Here is an 18,365-nt window from a genome sequence, read left to right as displayed (position 1 = left end):
GAGCTTGCTCTTTCTTTTTTTGGTGGAGTGCAACGTTTTTGAGGTAGGGTCTCACCCTAGCCCTGGCTGACCTGGAATTCACTCTGTAGTCTCAGGCTGGCCTGGAGCTCACGGTGATCCTCGTACCTCTGCCTCCGGAGTGCTGGAATTAAAGGCGTGCTCCACCATACCCGGCCAGCCTCTCTTACGAGCTATAGAAGTTGAGTCATATTGGAAGGACTAAGCTGTGGATACAGCTGAGTTGATTGTGTATTTGCCTAACATCCAGGAAGCCCTGCGACCAGTCCTTACCACCACTAACCTGGAAGGGTTAGCACACGCGTGTAATCCCGGCTCTCGGAAAGTAGAGACGCGGAGATCAGAAGTTCACAGTTGGGGTTGGCCTGTTTGCCCAGTCAGTAAAATGCTTGCCTTGCAAGCATAGGACCTGGGTTTGATCTCCAGCATTCACATAAATGCTGCACGTGGTGGTGGGGGGGGGTGCTGTAATTCCAGCCCTGGGGAGACAAAGAGAGGTGGATCCCTCAGGCCTGCTTGCCAGCCAGTATAGCCTAAAAGGAGAGCTCCAGTCGGTGAGAGGCTTTGTTTCAAGTAGAGGTGGACTTTCCTGAGCACAACATACTGCACCTCCACACACCCTCGAATGTACCCCTCTGTGCACCGACACACATGCTTGCACACGTATGTGACCATGCATGCATATGCAACACATACACAGAGAAGTTAAAGGCCATCCCTGTCTCAGAAATAAAGGTGAGGGGCTGGTGAGATGGCTCAGCAGTTAAGGCATTTGCCTGCAAAGCCAGAAGACCCAAGTTTGATTCTCTAGGTCCCACATTAGCCAGATGCACATTGTGGCGCATGCATCTGGAGTTTGTTTTCAGTGGCTGTAGGCCCTGGCACGCCCATTCTCTCTCTCTCAATCCCTCCCTCTAATAAATGAAACAATAAAAGAGGTGAATTCCTAAAAATGTGTTTTACTTGTTTGTTTATTAGATGGAAAAAGGATCAAGAGTGAATATGGGCCTGCCAGGGCCTCTTGCTGCTGCACATGAACTCCAGACACATGTGCCATTTGGTGCATCTGGCTTTGTGGGGGCACTAGGTAGTTGAACCTGGGCCAGCAGGCTTTGCAAGCAAGCACCTTTAACCTCTGATTTATCTCCCCAGCTCCTTATAGCATTTTTTAAAAAAAAATTTTATTATTTTTATTTATTTATTTGAGAGTGACAGAGAAAGAGGCAGATAGAGAGAGAGAGAGAATGGGCGCGCCAGGGCCTCCAGCCACTGCAGACGAACTCCAGACGCGTGCGCCCCCTTGTGCATCTGGCTAACGTGGGTCCTGGGGAGTTGAGCCTCGAACCGGGGTCCTTAGGCTTCACAGGCAAGCACTTAACCGCTAAGCCATCTCTCCAGCCCTATAGCATTTTTTTTAAAGGTGGTATCTCACTCTAGCCCATGCTGACTTGGAATTCACTGTATAGTCTCAGGGTGGCCTCGAACTCACAGTGGTAGTCTTACATCTGTCTCCCAAATTCTGGGATTAAAGGCATGCATCACCATGCCTGGCCCTAAAGCATTTTTAATCCTAACCAGCCTACAGACATTTAGGGAAGAAAATTGCTTTTTTTAGAAATTTATTTAAAGTTTTTAAATGAAAATTTATTTACTTGAGAGAAAGAGAGAATGGGTACTCCAGGTCCTCTAGCCTCTGCAAAGGAACTCCAGATGCATGCACCACCATGTGCATCTGGCTTACATGGGTACTGGAGAATCGAACTTGGTTTCTTAGGCTTCACAGACAAGCACCTTAACTGCTCAACCATCTCTCCAGCCCTAGGGAAGAAAATTTCTAATGTGAGACTTGACCAAATTTTAGTACGAGACTTTTTTTTTGAGGTTAGGGTCTCTCTGTACCCCAGTGTGACCTGGAATTCTCTATGTTCTCTATGTAGTCTCGGGCTGGCTTCAAACTCAACAGTGATCCTTCTACCTCTACCTCCAGAGTGCTGGGATTAAAGTTGTGTGCCACCATACCATGCTAGTATGAGACTTTTGATCACAAATTGCTTTAATTTTTGGAAAATATTGGAAGGTGTGGTCTTATTGACAAGTTACCTAACTATCATTTCTAAGTTAAGATTGTCATTATAATTCATTGAAGTTGTTCTTTCTCAAATTGGTGACTGTTGGGCTGAGGATGTAGTTCAGCGGTAGGTGCTTGCCTAGCATATGCCAGGCTCTGGGTTCAATCTTCAGCAATGCAAAAAAATAAATAAATAAAACAATAACTGCTTCTTAGAATGTTAAGCAGAAAATATTGCTTTTCAACATTTTAGGTGAGATCAAGTGTAGGCTGTGAAGCCAAAACTCATGTGGTTGTATGTCTTCAGCTCTGCTTAGAATAGATGTGATTCTTGGGGGACTGGGGAGATGGCTCAGTGGGTATAAAGTACTTTCTGTGCGGCCATGAGGACCTGAGTTCTCATACCCGGCAGCCACATAAAAATGCCAGGTGAGACCAGAGAAATGGCTCAGCAGTTAACGTGCTCGCCTACAAAACCTAACGACCCAGGTTCGATGTCCCAGTACCCACGTAAAGCCAGATGCACAAAGTGGCACAAGTATCTGGAGTTTGTTTGCAGTGTCTAGAGGCCCTAGTGTGCTCATTCTCTCTCTCTCTCTCTTTCTGCTTGTCCTTGCAAATTAAAAAAAAAAAAAAAAAAAGAAATGCCAGGCATGGTAGTACATGCCTGTAAAACCAGCTCCGAGGAGGTAGAGACAGATCACTAGGCCTCACTGACTTAGCTGCTGTAGCTGAATCAGTGAGCTTGGGTTTAGTGAGGCCCTGTCTCAGGATATAGTGGGGGAGCCACTGAAGAGGACAGCAGTGTTGACCTTTGGCCTCCACATACACATAAGTTAACAAGCACTGATACACACAGGCACCAACACGCACACCCACCACACATAAACACACACACAAATGTGAGTAATGTAGTTAGCTTTTGGGAAGCATTTAGAATTACTTGTTTCTTTTCTTTAATATTTTATTTATCTGCAAGCAGAGAGGACAGGAGAGAAGAGAGAATGGGCACACCAAGGCCTCCAGCCACTGCAGACAAACTCCAGATGTATGTGCCACCTTGTACATCTGGCTTACGTGGGTCTTGGGGAATTTGAATCTGGGTCCTTAGACTTCACAGGCAAGTTCCTTAACTGCTAAGCCATTTCTCCAGCCCTAGAATTACTTGGTTTGGATCTGAATTCATTTTTATGTTGGTGGTGATATTTTTACTTTGAAAATTGGGTCACTTGGACTATAGAAAGGGGCTTTTTGTGAATATGAGGCTCTGTCAATACACTATCAGTTTAGTTTTCCTGTTGTTTGACTCAGACCCCTCAACTCAAAGTATGTGTGGATGATACAAGATCTTAAAAAATACCTGTGAGGGCTGGGGAAATGGCTTAGCAGTTAAGGTGCTTTCCTGCAAAGCCTAAGGACCCTGGTTCGATTCTCAAGGACCCATGTAAGCCAGATGCATAAGGGTGTACATGCATCTGGAGTTCGTTTACAGTGGCTGGAGGCCCTGTCACACATCCATTCTTCCTCTCTATCTGCCTCTTCCTCACTTTTTCAAATAAATAAATTAAATTAAATAAAAATACTTGTGAGATGGACTGGAGAGATGGCTCAGTGGTTAAATGCCCAGGTTTGATTCCCCCTTACCCACATAAAGTCAAAGTGTAACGTGGCACATGCATCTGGAGTGTATTTGCAGCAGTAAGAGGCTCTATCTAGCATGCCCATTCTCTATCCCTCCCTCCTCCTGTCTCTTAAATAAATAAAAATAAAAAATATTTGTGAGTTTCATGATTGTGCACCCTCTTCTGCCTTGTGGGTCTGGCCTTTCTTGCTTTGCGCCATTGATTTTGTCCTGAGTGCATCTAGATGTGACACTTGGCCTCTGATTTTCAGAAAGGCCCTATTCATACGGGGCATTGTGGATTTTGTATACCTAACTAAAGAAAGACAGCAAAATGGAGGTGGAGAGAGACTTGCTTTGCATTAATGCAGACAACTTCCCCGGTAAAGCACCCCGTTCTCAAACGTGCTCAGCCCTCCCTTGACCTGCGCGCCCCGCCCCCGTCTAACCCCAGCTTTGCTTCATTACCCCACCTTCTCTTTTCTCTCATCAGTCTTCTCCTCCATTCCTTTTAGAGATAAAACAACAAATTCTTCCCCTTGTCTACTGCAGAGCAGTGTCCCTTTCTTGACAACCATTCTGGAATCTTGACAGCCATTCTTCAGGGAACCTCTTAACTCACGGGGGACTAGACATGAAAGGTGGGGGGCCCTTATTCAGGGGGCACATCTTCACAAAGGACGTTTTTTCCAAAAGGAATTCTTGTGTTAGCCATTAGGAGGACAAAGTAGAGCATTTGCCGTCCTGTTACGTGGCAGCCAGGAACACCAATCAAGTTTTACTCAATTCCGAATAAAGTGTCGGTAATCTAAGACATGAGCGCATGTATAATTTATTCAGTCATAAACTCTGCTTATCTTTGCTTTATGTAGTATCTTTGTACATAGAAATTAAGGATACGTACTGCGTCCACAGAGGCCATGCACCCAATTAACACAAAAGAATCATCTCATGCCACCTTGTACTGCTGTGTATTTCATTGAAGCATAAATAATTTTAGCTTTTGATACTTGAGTAGTTTGGTAGCATGATTTTTAAATTCTGAAAATTGATTATATAAAGAGATAAAGTACAATTTTTAATACCTGAAACAAATACACAGAAGTACCTTTATTTTTATTTTTAGAAGTGCTTTTTTTTTCTTTTTTTAACATATTTTGTTTATTTGACAAAAAGGGGGAGAGAGAGAGAAATGGGCATACTAGGGCCTCCAGCCACAGCAAACAAACTCCAGACACATGCGCCACCTTGTGCATCTGGCTTAGTAGGTCCTGGGGAATCAAACCTGGGTCCTTTGGCTTTGTAGGCAAGTGCTTTAACCACTAAGTCATCCCTCCAGACCCTCCCTTCCCCATTTCTTTATAGCCTCTTGTACAAGCAATTGTATCTTGATTGGTGATTCAGGGTTGTGCTATAAACATAGGCTGCCCTCAGAATCCTGCTTCCATGCCTACTGTGGGTTTTTTTCAAAATTTATTTTATATTTTTATTTATTTATGTGTGAAAGAGAGAGAATAGGTGCGCCAGGGCCTCCAGCGACTGCAAACAAACTCCAGACGCGTGCGCCCCCTTGTGCATCTGGCTTATGTGGGTCCTTAGTCTTCACAGGCAAGTGCCTTAACTGCTAAGCCATCTCTCCAGCCCTTTCTTCACTCTTTTAATTTCAACTCTGAAGACTTGAAGGGGGTTTACTGTATAATGATCCACTAAAACTCATGAAATTGATTTTTTTTTTTTTGTATTGCCATGTATCAGCCCAGGCTTACTGAAATCTTTTTCCCCTCTTAGGTAATAAAGAAGAAACCCAGTCAATGATTGTGGATTAATATGGAAGAAGATGGAAAAAACTTGTTTAATGGGTAAGAGGTGAAACTATACTAAGAGCTTATTAATGGAAGCAGTTGTACTAGCATCATATACGGCCAGTGTGCAACATTGTGATCCTGTCAGAGTTAGTGCTCAGTCATGATTCATTTTATCTCGCGATTCAACCTTACCTGCATCCTTTAAACTTGCGCGTGTTTCTCTTTTCTGTCATGCTTATGTACATATGTGGCATAGGCACATGTCTGTGCTCCTGTGGCGCCCCTGGTGCTCCTCTGTGGTGGCCAGTGAAACATTAGGTGTCCATTGCTCTGCTGAGCATTCTTATTTGAGCCGGAGTCTTATTTCTTTTTTCTTAATATTTCTTATTATTTATTAATTTATTTGACAGAGAGAGAGAGAGGGAGGGAGGGAGAGAATGGGTGCACCAGGACCTCCAGCCACTGCAAACAAACTCCAGATGTGTGTGCCCCCTTGTGCATGTGGCTAACGTGGGTCCTGGGGAATTGAACCTGGGTCCTTTGGCGTTGCAGGCAAGCGCCTTAACTGCTAAGCCATCCCTCCAGCCTGGAGTCTTATTTCTTTACTGATCCTGGAGTCTGGGGTAACAGATGTTCATGCCCTCGCCCAGGTGTTTATGTGGATCCTGCGATCAAACGCAACGCGGTCTCTCAGGCCTGCTCGGGCCCTCATGCCTACACAGGAAGTGTTCTTGACCTCTGTGCCTTCTCACCAGTCCAAGCTTGTGCGTTCTGCAGCACTGCAAATTAAGAGGAGACCCAGTCCTTTTTAAAGACGAAATGGGACCCAGAGACCCGCAAGAGAGCAGGACTACTAAAACAGCCGGGTGTGGTGGGGCAAGCCTTTAATCTAGCACTGAGGAGGCTGAGGTAGAAGTGGTGCCATGTGTTTGAGGCCAGCCTGAGACTACATAATGAATTGGAATTGGAATTGGTCATAATACTACATAATGAATTGGTCAGCCTGGGCTAGCATGAGACCCTACCTCAGGAAAAAAAAAAAGGTCTGGAGAGATGGCCTATAACGGTTAAGGCACTTGCCTGTCAAGCTTAAGGATCCAGATTTAATCCCCCAGAACCCATGTAAGCCAGATGCACATGGTGGCGCATAAGTCTGGAGTTTGTTTGCAGTGGGTAGAAGCCCTGGTGCACTAATTCTCATTCTCTCTCTCCCTTCATAATCAATAAAAATAAAAATATTAAAAAAAAAAACCAAAAACCTTTCCTCCCATTAGCTGCTTTTGTTTTGTTTGCATTGTGACAGTCACTACCACAGCATCCCAGGCTGGCCTAGAACTCACGGCAAGCCTTTTGACTGCTTGGATTACACCATGAGCCACTTCACCTGGCTTGGTTGTGTGTTTGCATATTACTGGGAGTGAACTCAGTGTCTTGTACCCTGGTGCATTCCAGGCAAGCGTTCTGCCACTGAGCCACACTCCTAGCCCTCTTTTTTGCTTTATTTTTATTTTTGTTTTTTTGAGGTAGGGTCTTGCTATAGAGCCCAGGCTGTCCTGGAATTCACTATATAGTCGCAGGATGGTCTCGAACTCATGGTGATCCTCCTACCTCTGCCTTCCAAGTGCCAGGATTAAAGGCGTGTGTCACTATACCCTGTGTTACTTTTTATATTGAAGTAGGGTCCTGCTGAGTAGTCCAGGCTGACATGCCCTAGCTTCACAGGCAGCTGGCGTTGTTGGCGTGCAACATCGAGACTGCCTGGGTATCTTAAGTGTTGGGATGGGGGGGTGATGTGACATGATTCCTCGTGAACTCTTTTTTTTTTTTTTAAATTTGAGAGCGACAGACAGAGAGAGAGAGAAAGTGAGAATAGGCATGCCAGGGCATCCAGCCACTGCAAATGAACTCCAGACGCGTGCGCCCCCTTGTGCATCTGGCTAACGTGGGTCCTGGGGAATGGAGCCTCGAACCGGGGTCTTTAGGCTTCATAGGCAAGCGCTAACCACTAAGAAATCCCTCCAGCCCTCATGAACTCTTTTTCCTGACTGTGTCTGAGCACAGTTGTTTTCTTTCCTTACAAATTGTTTGTAGCAGATGGAGATCCGTTAAATTAGCTAAAAGACCAGTACCTTTTTCGAAGGGATTGAGGTGCATTGATTTGTAGACTGCCATTTAGCTGTTATTCATAGAAGTGATAGATTGAAAGATACAGCGCAGTAGTCTGGAACTGGTCACTAATGGGAAACTGTTCTTTTGTCCTGTTTAAATATCTGAATGACATCCAGCAGAAAGTTGTTCAGAAGGAAAAAGCCAGGACAAAGGTGACTTATGGGTCTTATAATTAGAATGTCACTTACAAGTGACAGTCTTCCCAGTAAATGAATGTTAGCTGCCAGCATTTGTCCGTGGAATGGACAGAGGTGTAGCATGTGGTTTTTATTCTGGGGTTTGTCTTGTCAGAGAGAACCACTGGCTTTTCCTATTTTTCTGCAGTTGGTAGTTTCCTTCCTGTTGAGATTAGTGTGAGAGGACAAAGAATGATATTTAAAGTAGCAACGTGCTGATAGGATGCCCCGGCTTTGCTTTTATTGCATCTCTGAGTAGGTAGTGATGTTTTCTTTTCTATTTTCTCCATCTTTTTTTTTTTTTTTTTAAAGCCAAAGCCTTCTGTTGTTTGGGAATCTCTTCTGAATGTTGATGCAATATCTGAGCATACATGCCCCTCAGCAGTATCTAGAAGAGTGGTTCCAGATGCACCAACGCCTGCAGGTGCTGATAAGGTTAGCAGGATTTTCAAAACAACACTAACCCGTTGCTCTTCCCACCCTGATTGACACAGGGGTGAGCAATAAGCTTTCCGAAGATCGGGAAACGTGAAACTGACTGCATCTAGGAGCAAAAGAGCCCGCCTGGCTCTCCTCATTTATCTCGGACATTAAAAGGATGTGCAGTGCCCAGTGCGCGCGCCTTTGATCCCAGCACTAGACGTAGGGTCTTGCTCCAGCCCAGGCTGACCTGGGGTTCACTCTGTAGTCTCAGGGTGGCCTGGAACTCAGATCCTCCTACCTCTGCCTCCCAAGTGCTGGGATTGAAGATGTGCGCCACCACGCCCGGCTCTTTTTTTTTTTTTTTTAATTTTTATTTATTTATTTGAGAGAGACAGAGAATGGGCGCACCAGGGCCTCCAGCCACTGCAAACCAACTCCAGACACATGTGCTACCTTGTGCATCTGCCTAACGTGGGTGCTAGGGAATCAAATCTGGGTCCCTTGGCTTTGCAGGCAAGCGCCTTTATTGCTAAACCAGCCCATGTGTGAATCAGGGAAAGCCAAGCGCTGCAGTTCATTAATTGTTCTCTTTTTTCTTTTCTTCTGTTTACTAAAGAAACCAAGTAAGTTTTCCTGGTAGAATTTCCTTCCAGTCTAAATATTGGTGACTATATCTTGGGGAATGTCAGTTATCATTTATGAAGTCCTTTGCTGTGTGGTTTGTGAGTTGGTAGTCAAGTCTGGTATGAAGTTAGATTCAGGGATTTTTCTCTCCCCTGATGCTGGGGGGCGGGGGTAGAACCCGGGCCTCACAGTACCAGGCAAATTTCTTTACTCCTGAGCCACATTCCAGCCCAGATACACAGAAGGAACACTGCCCTGCTCTTGGAGAGAAAGGGAAAGTTTCCTGAAGGCTGTGCTGCCACACCTGGCTTTCTCCCAGGTACTTAATTTTATTTAAAAAAAAAAAAAGATTTATTCATTTATTTATTAGAGACAGAGAGAATGGGTGCACCAGGGCCTCCAGCCATGGCAAACGAACTCCAGACACATGCGCCAACTTGTGTCTGGCTTACATGGGACCTGGAGCGTCGAACCTAGAGCCTTAGGCTTTGCAGGCAAGCACCTTAACCACTAAATCATCTTTCCAGATGTTGCAGTCAGTTTTGCATTGCTGGTAGAAATCACCCAACCAAGAGCAGCTTGTGGGGAATAAAAGGCTTATTTTGGCTTACAGGCTTGAGGGGGAAGCGCCACGATGTCAGGGAAAGTGACAGCGTGAGCAGAGGGGACATCAGCCCCTGGCCAACATCAGGTGGACAACAGCAATAGAGAGTGTGCCAAACACTGGCAAGGGGACACTGGCTGTAACACCCATAAGCCCGCCCCCAACAAAACATGCCCTCCAGGAGGGATTAATTCCCAAATCTCCATCAGCTAAGAATTTAGCATTCAGAACACCTAAGTTTATGGGGGACACCTGAATCAAACCACCACACCAGCACTCCCAGGTACTTTAAATCATCTCTAAATTACCTACAATACTTGATGACATGCAAGTGCTAAACTATTTCTTGCTGTTTTTTACTCAATAACAAGAGAAAACATCTGAATATTTTGTCAAAACATTTTATGTGGGCTGGGCATGGTGGTGCACATCTTTAATTCCAGCACTCGGGAGGCAGAGGTAGGAGGATCGCTGTGAGTTCAAGGCCACCCTGAGACTAGAGACTGAACTCCAGGTCAGCCTGAGCTAGAGTGAGACCCTACCTCGAAAAACAAAATAAATAAATAAATAAAAACCTATGTGGGCTGGAGAGATGGCTTAGCAGTTAAGCATTTGCCAGTGAAACCTAAGGACCCTGGTTCAAGACTCAAATCCAGGACCCACTTAAGCCAGATGCACAAAGTGGCACACGCATCTGGAGTTTGTAGTGGCTGAAGGCCCTGGCGCGCCCATTCTCTCTCTGTCTGCCTCTTTCTCTCTCTGTCTGTCTCTCTCAAATAAATACATAAAAATGAAACAAGCCGGGTATGGTGGCGCACGCCTTTAATCCCAGCACTCGGGAGGCAGAGATAGGAGGATTGTTGTGAGTTCGAGGCCACCCTGAGACTACAGAGTGAATTCCAGGTCAGCCTGGGATACAGTGAGACCCTACCTCGGAAAACCAAAAAATAATAATAATAATAATAAAATAAATAAATATTTTATATATTTATTTTACATAGAGAGAGAGAGAGAATGGGTGCACCAGGGCCTCTAGCCACTGCAAACAAACTCCAGACACATGTGTCACCTTGTGCATCTGGCTTACATGGGTACTGGGGAATCAAACTTGGATCCTTAGGCTTCACAGGGAAGTGCCTTAACTGCTAAGCCATCTCTCTAGCCCCCGTCTGAACGTTTTCAGCACAGATACAATTTGCTTTTCAAACATTTTTGATCCATACTTGGTTGAATTTGTGGATGTGGAAACCATGTATTGTGGTTTTATCCCATTACTGTGCTTTTTTCCTAAATATACAGAATTATGATGATGATTAATTTACATCGTTGGGCCCTGAGCCCCTGTTTTCTGTGAGGTACTGTTTTCGATACTGTAAGGGATAGCTGTGACCAAAGTAGACAGAACTGCCTTTCCTCCTAGAGCTTAAATTAAATTACTTAAATAATAACGGTTACATGGATTTGATTGCTCTCTATTAGCATATCCCGTTGCAGTGCACGCGCCCTTTTTGGCGAGTGTGGGTGTTGTTTGCGGTGCACGTGTCCATGTGGCACATGCACGAATGTGTCCCCACGGGATCGCTCCATGACATCAATGCAAGGACGAGAGGAGGATGGTAGCCGTCCTCCTCTCTCTGCTCCGCTGCATTTCCTCGAGACAGGATCTCTCAACCTGGAGCTCCACAGTTTTCAGTTAGCTGACTGACCAGCTAACCCTGGTCATCCTCCTGTCTCCACGCCCCTCAGCAGCACCAGGGTTACAGGCATGAGTGGTCACGCTGGGCAAAGCACACTTACCTGCTTTGCCATCTCCCCAGTCCTCCCTCACCCTTCTGTGTGAAGGGAGCTAACAGTGCCCCTGCTGTGAGATGGGGGACATGAGTGACACCTGCGTGGTGATGTGACGTCAGGCTCTTGCTGACTTCTAGTGGTGCCTCCGGAGAAGGATTCTGGGAGCCAAGGCAGTGCCACCAGACTGCAGGTCATTAGAACTCCATGAAGAGAAACCATGGCTGAGGGGTGACCCTATATCAAGATGTGAGGGATAAATACGGGTCCCTTTAAGAAAGAGCGGGTGGCCAGGGTGATGATGAGTGGTAAACGCCTAGCTGGAGCTGTCATGAATGAGGAGTAAGAGCTGGGCCAGAGAGGAGAGGACGGGGCTGTGAAGGACGTGATGAGCCACGTTGAGGAGTGTGAACTTCCTCCCCGGGCAGTGAGAGTGGCCCACTCAGCTTGGGGTTGAACGCAGACCTGCTCAGCGCTGTGGGCCACAGCAGTGAAGCAGCAAGTGGCGGTGGAGGTAGCTTTTTTTTTTTTTGAGGTTCATGTAGCCCCAGTCAACCTCAAACACTAGGTGTGGCTGGGGATGACCTTGAACTTCTGATCCTCCTAGACATACACATCCTTTAGAAAATAATCACTGAGGGCTGGAGAGATGGCTCAGCTGTTAAGGTGCTTGCCTGTGAAGCCTAAGGACCCATGTTTGATTCCTCAGATCCCATGTAAGCCAGATGCACAAAGTGACACATGAGCAAGATTGCATCTGTCTACGAGGTGGTGCATGTGTCTCAAGCTAGATTACAGTGGCTGGAGGTCCTGGTGCACCAATGCTCTCTCTCATTAAAAAAAAAAGGGGCGGGGGGAGTTGGAGGGATGGCTTAGTGTTTAAGGCGTTTGCTTGCAAGGCCAAAGGACCCAGGTTCGATTCCCAAGACCCATGTTAGCCAGATGCACAAGGGGGCGCACGCATCTGGAGTTCATTTGCAGTGGCTGGAGGCCCTGTTGTGCCCATTCTCCCCCCCCTTCTAAGTCAAATAAATAAATAAAAATATTTAAAAAAAAAAAAAGACACTCCAGCCAGGCATGATGTCGTATGCCTTTAATCCCAGCACTTGGGAGGCAGAGGTAGGAGGGTTGCCATGAGTTCGAGGCCACTCTGAGACGCATTCCACGTAAGCCTGGGCTAGAATGAGACCCTACCTCCCCAGTGCTGGCAGTAAATGTGTGTGCCATCATGCCCAACCAAAAATGACTCTATTTTTTATTTTTATTTATTTATTTATTAGAGACAGAAAGAGTAAAAATGGGCATGCCAGTGCCTCTAGCCACTGCAAAGGATTTCCAGACGCATGTGTCACCATGTGCGTCTGGCTTCATGAGACCTGGAGAATTGAACCTGGATTCTTAGGCTTTGCAAGCAAGTACCTTAAGTGCTAAGCCTTCTCTCTAGCCCCTGATCCCCTGTTTTCTGTGAGGTACTGTTTCAACACTGAGGGACAGCTGTGACCAAAATAGACAGAACTGCCTTTCCTCCTAGAGCTTCCAATCTTGAAAAAGGAATAGACAAGTAAATATACACTGTGTTTAGAAAGTGGTAAATTGCAGGGGCTGGAGAGAGGCTCAGAGGTTAAGCCAGATGCACAAGGTGGTGCAGGCTTCTGGAAGTCTTTTGCAGTGGCTGGAAGCCCTGGCGTGCTCATTCTCTCTCTTTTTAATATATTTTAATTTTTTTCCAATTTTTATTAACTTCCATGATTATAAAAAATATCCTTTTATTTTGATGTCATCATCTTTTCTTCCTATTATGATGGTCTTATGTAGGTAGTGTCAGGTACTGTGAGGTCATGGATATCCAGGCCATTTTGTGTCTGGAGGGAGCATGTTGTAAGGAGTCCTACCCTTCCTTTGGCTCTTACATTCTTTCCATCACCTCTTCTGCAATAGACCCTGAGCCTTGGAAGGTGTGATAGAGATGTTGCAGTGCTGAGCACAGCTTGGAGTCTTTTTGGTCAGTGTTAAGATGTGAGGGAGAAAACATGGCACGGTAGTGCGTGCCCGTAATGGCAGCACTGAGGGGCATAGAGGCAGGAGGGTCATCTGGGCTGACTCAGGCCCCACCCCTCCCCCGAGAAAAGGTGATGGAGAGAAAGCAAAACGTAAGGAAGAATCAATAAGATTTGGGGACTGGTGGGCTGTGGGGGGCGGTGACCGGGAGTCTTGGTCACTGTGAGCACTCAGGGCTCTCAGCACATGGACACTAACATCATTTAGGAGGATAAAGCAGCTGGAGCTGGCAGGCTTAGATGCTATTACCATGGAAATCTCCCTTTTATTACAACCCTGGGGAAGAGGTAATACTGATTACACCCATTGTGCAGGGGAAAGTCTCACCACAGAATAGGTTTTCCTCCCGTTTTGGTGGGTCTCTAATTAGAGACAGACTTGACTGCTCAGGAGCCAGGATGCCTGAGTGATGGGCCTGGAAGCCGCTCCCCAATACTTCTCTCTCTCTCACACACTCACACTGTTTCCATTTGTCTTTACTGTCGGCTTTACCATGGCATTAATGGAGGTGTAGCGTAGTGGCTGCTGTGGCAGAACTCATGGCTGCATCTGTACTGGGCACGGCTTCAGTAGACACATCCATCCACTGAAGCTTCACTTACTGATGAACCGTGCAGGCCTCTGGGTGAGGCCTGGGCTGCAAAGATGACAGTGACATCATCATTACTCAAGGACTTGAAAGTTGAATCAGTGCTTGGCCTGGTGGTGCACACTTGTGACGTAGCACTTGAGAGGCTGAGACAGGAAGATCATGACTTTGAGGAAAGCCTGCGATATACCACATTGTGGATAAAAAAGACGGGGATTATAGTTAAGCGTTCCATAAAACTGGGCTTGAAGAAGGCTGTAGCACGCCCAGCAAGACTTCCAAATGTTCCAGGCTAAGTTAAGCACACTTTGAAGAGGGTAGCATCTAAACCAATGGCCTTTTCACTTTCTGCCTAGTGTGTGTGCAGTCCTCCTCCTCCCCTCCCTTCCTTCTCTCTTCCTCCGTCCTTCCTTCTCTGTGCGTGAGAGTGAATCCAGGTCTTTTGAATGCTGTGCCTTGAGATAGGCCTGAGTCGTCTTCTAAGCTCCTGAGTCTCATCTTCCTGAAGAAAATTTAAAAAAAATTTTTTTTTTTCAAGGTAGGGTCTCACTCTAGCCCAGGCTGACCCGGAATTCACTATGTAGTCTCAGGGTGGCCTTGAACTCACAGCGATCCTCCTACTTCTGCCTCCCGAGTGTTGGCATTTAAGGCATGTGCCGCCATGCCTGGCTCAAAAAAATTTTTTTTAATTTATTTGAGAGTAGAGACAAAGAGGTAGGAGGAGAAAATGGGTGCATTAGGTCTCTTGCTGCTGCACATGAACTCCAGACCCATGTGCTACTTTGTGCAACTGGCTTTGTGGGGGGAATTGACCCCAGATAGCAGGCTTTGCAAGCAAAAGCTTTTTTTTTTTTGGTTTTTCAAGGTAGCGTCTCACACTAGTCCAGGCTGACCTGGAATTCATCACATAGTTTCAGGTTGGCAATCCTCCTACCTCTGCCTCCCGAGTGCTGTGATTAAAGGCGTGCATCACCACGCCTGGCTGCAAGCAAGAACTTCTAACCACTGAACCATCTCCTCAGCTCTGAGGAAAGCTTTAAAATATATATATTTTACGCCCCCCCATATCTGACTACTGCTCTCACAATGCATAACCCCTAGCCCCATGGGGAATACCAGCAATCCTACTGAGGTGGGCCCCAATGGAATGGGGGCAGGGACAACGGAAAGGATGGTACCAACATAGGAAGTAGTCATACTAAGTATATCTGTAATAATAAAATAAAATAAAAATTTTTACTTGGCCAGGTGTGATGGTGCATGCCTTTAATCCCAGCACTTAGGAGGCAGAAGTAGGAGGATCTGTGTGAGTTTAATGCCACCCTGAGACTATATGTTGAGTTCCAGGTCAGCCTGGGCTAGAGTGAGACCCTATCTCTAAATAAATAAATAAATAAGAGCATAGATGGGCTGGAGAGATGGCTTAGTGGTTAAGCGCTTGCCTGTGAAGCCTAAGGACATTGGTTCGAGGCTGGATTCACCAGGACCCACATTAGCCAGATGTTCAAGGGGGCGCACGCGTCTGGAGTTCGTTTGCAATGGCTGGAGGCCCTGGCGTGCCCATTCTCTTTCTATCTCTGTCCATCACCCTCAAATAAATAAAAATAAACAAAAATAAATTTTTTTAATAAATAAATAAAACCATAGAAAGCAAAACTGTTGCTTTCAGACTTTATAAAACTTTCTCTTCCAACTGGGACTGTTAGGTTTCAAGTCTTTTTATAGTGGGGTACAAAGAGGGTTGAAAGGCGATGACTGTCAGATGATCTGCTCAATACAAATTTCATTAGGTCCTTTGTGTATTTTTCCCTTTGTGTGTGATTCTCTCCATTTTTAGCTTTTAGGCAGATGGGTAACTATGCCTTCAGGCCACCTGTCACTCTAGCACTGAGATAAATAAAATAACCAGTTGAAGATGTGATGTCGAAAGCCACACCCGATCCCTTGTGGTTCACGTGACAGTCACTGACCAGCAGCGGCTGTCGAGCCGGCACATCCCCGCCATCTGTACCGCCCAGCCGGCGGCTTGCAGCAGCCCGCGCCTGCGTTCCAAACTCAGCAGAGTGTGCACGCGCCGTCCTCTTCAGAAGGAAGCACTGGGTGCTCACCACGGGCCCCTCGGTGCCCCCTGGAGCGGCACTGTAGTGTGTCTTCAAAGGTTTTCTTTTGTACATTTCGCTTGATTTATCCCTGCCCAGCTTCCTGCCCAGCCGCTCTAAAGGAACGCAAGGCAGAGAATTTCAGAAAGCATGCTTGAGAGAGGCTGCTGAGGTATCGGAACTTAACCAATATTACGGGCTTTTCCAAGTTTCCAGTTGTGCACAAAGAAAGGGGTTCTGAAAGAAGACAGTTTAAAATCACAAACCTGGAACACTAAAATGGCATAATCAGGTTATGTAGAACTCAGTGATTGGGTTTCTTGTTTTCTTTTCTTTCTTTCTTTTTTTTTTTTTTCCTAAGGCAGGGTCTCATTCTAGCTCAGGCTGACCTGGAACTATGTAGTCTCAGAGTGGCCTGAAACTCATGGCAATCCTCCTACCTCTTCCTCTCGAGTGCTGGGATTAAAGGCGTGTGCCACCATGCCAAGATAGTGCATTTTATTTGAATAAAACTCGTAGGAGCCCAGAGAATTTGCTCATAAATACCCTGTACATTACCTATCTAGTAGCTAATTTAATACATACAGCAATCTGATGTAGTAGAAATATTATTTCAACTTTATGAATAATGAAAGTCCAGAGAGATCTAATAAGGAGAAGCTAGAATCCTACTCCAGGCAGCTTGGGTTGCCTTTTTCCACTATGCTGAACTGCCTTCCAGTTTATTTGTAAGTGACAGATTAAAAATCTCTATATAAGGGGGTTGGAGAGATGGCCTAGTGATTAAGGTGCTTGCCTGCAAAGGCTAACAACCCAAGTTTGATTCCCTAGTACCCCTCTAAAGCCAGATGCACAAAGTAGCACATACACTTGGACATATGCCCCACCTTGTGCACCTGGCTAATGTGGGTCCTGGGGAACTGAACCTGGGTCCTTTGGCTTTGCAGGCAAACGCCTTAACCGCTAAGCCATCCCTCCAGCCCCCTCTCCTGTTTTCAGCGGTGCCTCTAACTCTGCTCTGTTGGGAGAGACGGAGGCAAGTCTCTTCAGCTGACTGCCCCTGGATGGATCAGTTTTGCTAATCCACTAACTCCACTTGTGTTTCTGCCCAGAAGGAGAAAACCCAGGATAGGGCGAGCACTTCTTCCCAGTTGCTCTATGCTGTGTCGTGTAGGGTGAGGGACATGAGCGGGCATGCCAACTGCTGTGAGTTTTCTACCACTTTTGTTCCATTCTCTCTGGACTTAATTTTTAACAATTTTGTGTGTGTGTGTCACAGTGTGCCTGTGGAGATCAGAGGACAAGTTAGGGCTAGGTCCTCACCTTCCTCCTCATCCTGAGACAGTCTTGTTCTCACTACTCTGGCCTCTGGGCTCCCCTGTTCTCCTGCCTCTCTCCTTCTCACCCCGGGCCACTAGGGTTATGGAAGCCTGCCACAGCTCGCAGCGTGTGTGTGTGTGGTCTGGGGATCCGCACTCTGGGCTGTGCAGCAAGCCCTTTATCCACCGAGCAATCTAATTGATCCGGGCCCCTCTTTTTGGTTTTAAGATGGCCTGAGTGCTGTCCTTGTAATTAATTGGAAGGGGTTGTTTGGTGAGATTCGGGGCAAAGTATTTCCCTTCAAAGTGGATTATGCAGAACTCTGAACCTGGGCTGATGGGAGAGTTGTGGAAATGAGAAGTCCAGGGAGTGGGAATGTTTCAGTTAGTTCAAACAAGACCCCATGCATATTTATTGGTTATTTCAGGGCTTTGGATCCTGTCTTGTGAAGTTTTAGTGTTCCTTATGAGCCAAAAGAAATTCTTTTGTTTTCTTCTGTTTGCTTCAGGCTTACTCTCCTCAGTCCTGTTATCCTGTTAACTTCCACCTTACCTACTTAATTGTGTTGTTGCATAAGCTTTTCTAGCCCTCCTCTCCCCTTAGCTTGCCCTGTGGTTCTTAAAACAACAGTGTGTTTACATCTCAGTGCCTTCCATTTTCCCTACTTGAGGAACCTACTAAATTGCTTTTTTGTTGTTGTTGGTTTTTTGTTTTGTTTTGTTTTTTCGAGGTAGTATTTCACTCTAGTCCAGGCTGACCTGGAAGTCATTATGTAGTCTCAGGCTGGCCTCGAACTCACGGCGATCCTCCTACCTTTGCCTCCCGAGTGCTGGGATTAAAGGCGTGCGCCACCACGCTCAGCTTCAGAAACTCAATTGCAGTCAAGTTGTCTTTCAGAGCTGCGTTTCAGAATCTTGTAACAGGGATTTTGGTAGAATGAGTGTTCCTTTCAGTTGGCTGAAGCCTCTTCTGAATGTGTATTTGCCATCCTTCCATCCACCCA

At 46.0% G+C, this 18,365-nt stretch overlaps 1 protein-coding gene across 6 annotated transcripts in view; it reads left to right on the top strand.

Moving 5' to 3' along the window:
- Positions 1 to 18,365, top strand: part of Usp49 (ubiquitin specific peptidase 49) — a 66,658-nt gene that overhangs the window by 17,150 nt on the left and 31,143 nt on the right. For 5 of the 6 annotated variants that reach the window (XM_045156074.1, XM_045156075.1, XM_045156076.1 and 2 more), the window contains exon 3: positions 5,496 to 5,566. The exons of the other annotated variant lie outside the window; for it this stretch is intronic. The gene's annotated coding sequence lies outside the window, so the exon portion shown is untranslated. The remainder of the gene's footprint in view (positions 1 to 5,495; positions 5,567 to 18,365) is intronic. 6 annotated transcript variants of the gene reach the window in all.

Source organism: Jaculus jaculus, chromosome 8, assembly GCF_020740685.1.
Source record: "Jaculus jaculus isolate mJacJac1 chromosome 8, mJacJac1.mat.Y.cur, whole genome shotgun sequence".
NCBI lineage: Eukaryota > Metazoa > Chordata > Mammalia > Rodentia > Dipodidae > Jaculus > Jaculus jaculus.
The sequence above is the reverse complement of the archived record's forward strand: the minus strand, read 5'-3'. Positions and strand labels throughout refer to the sequence as shown.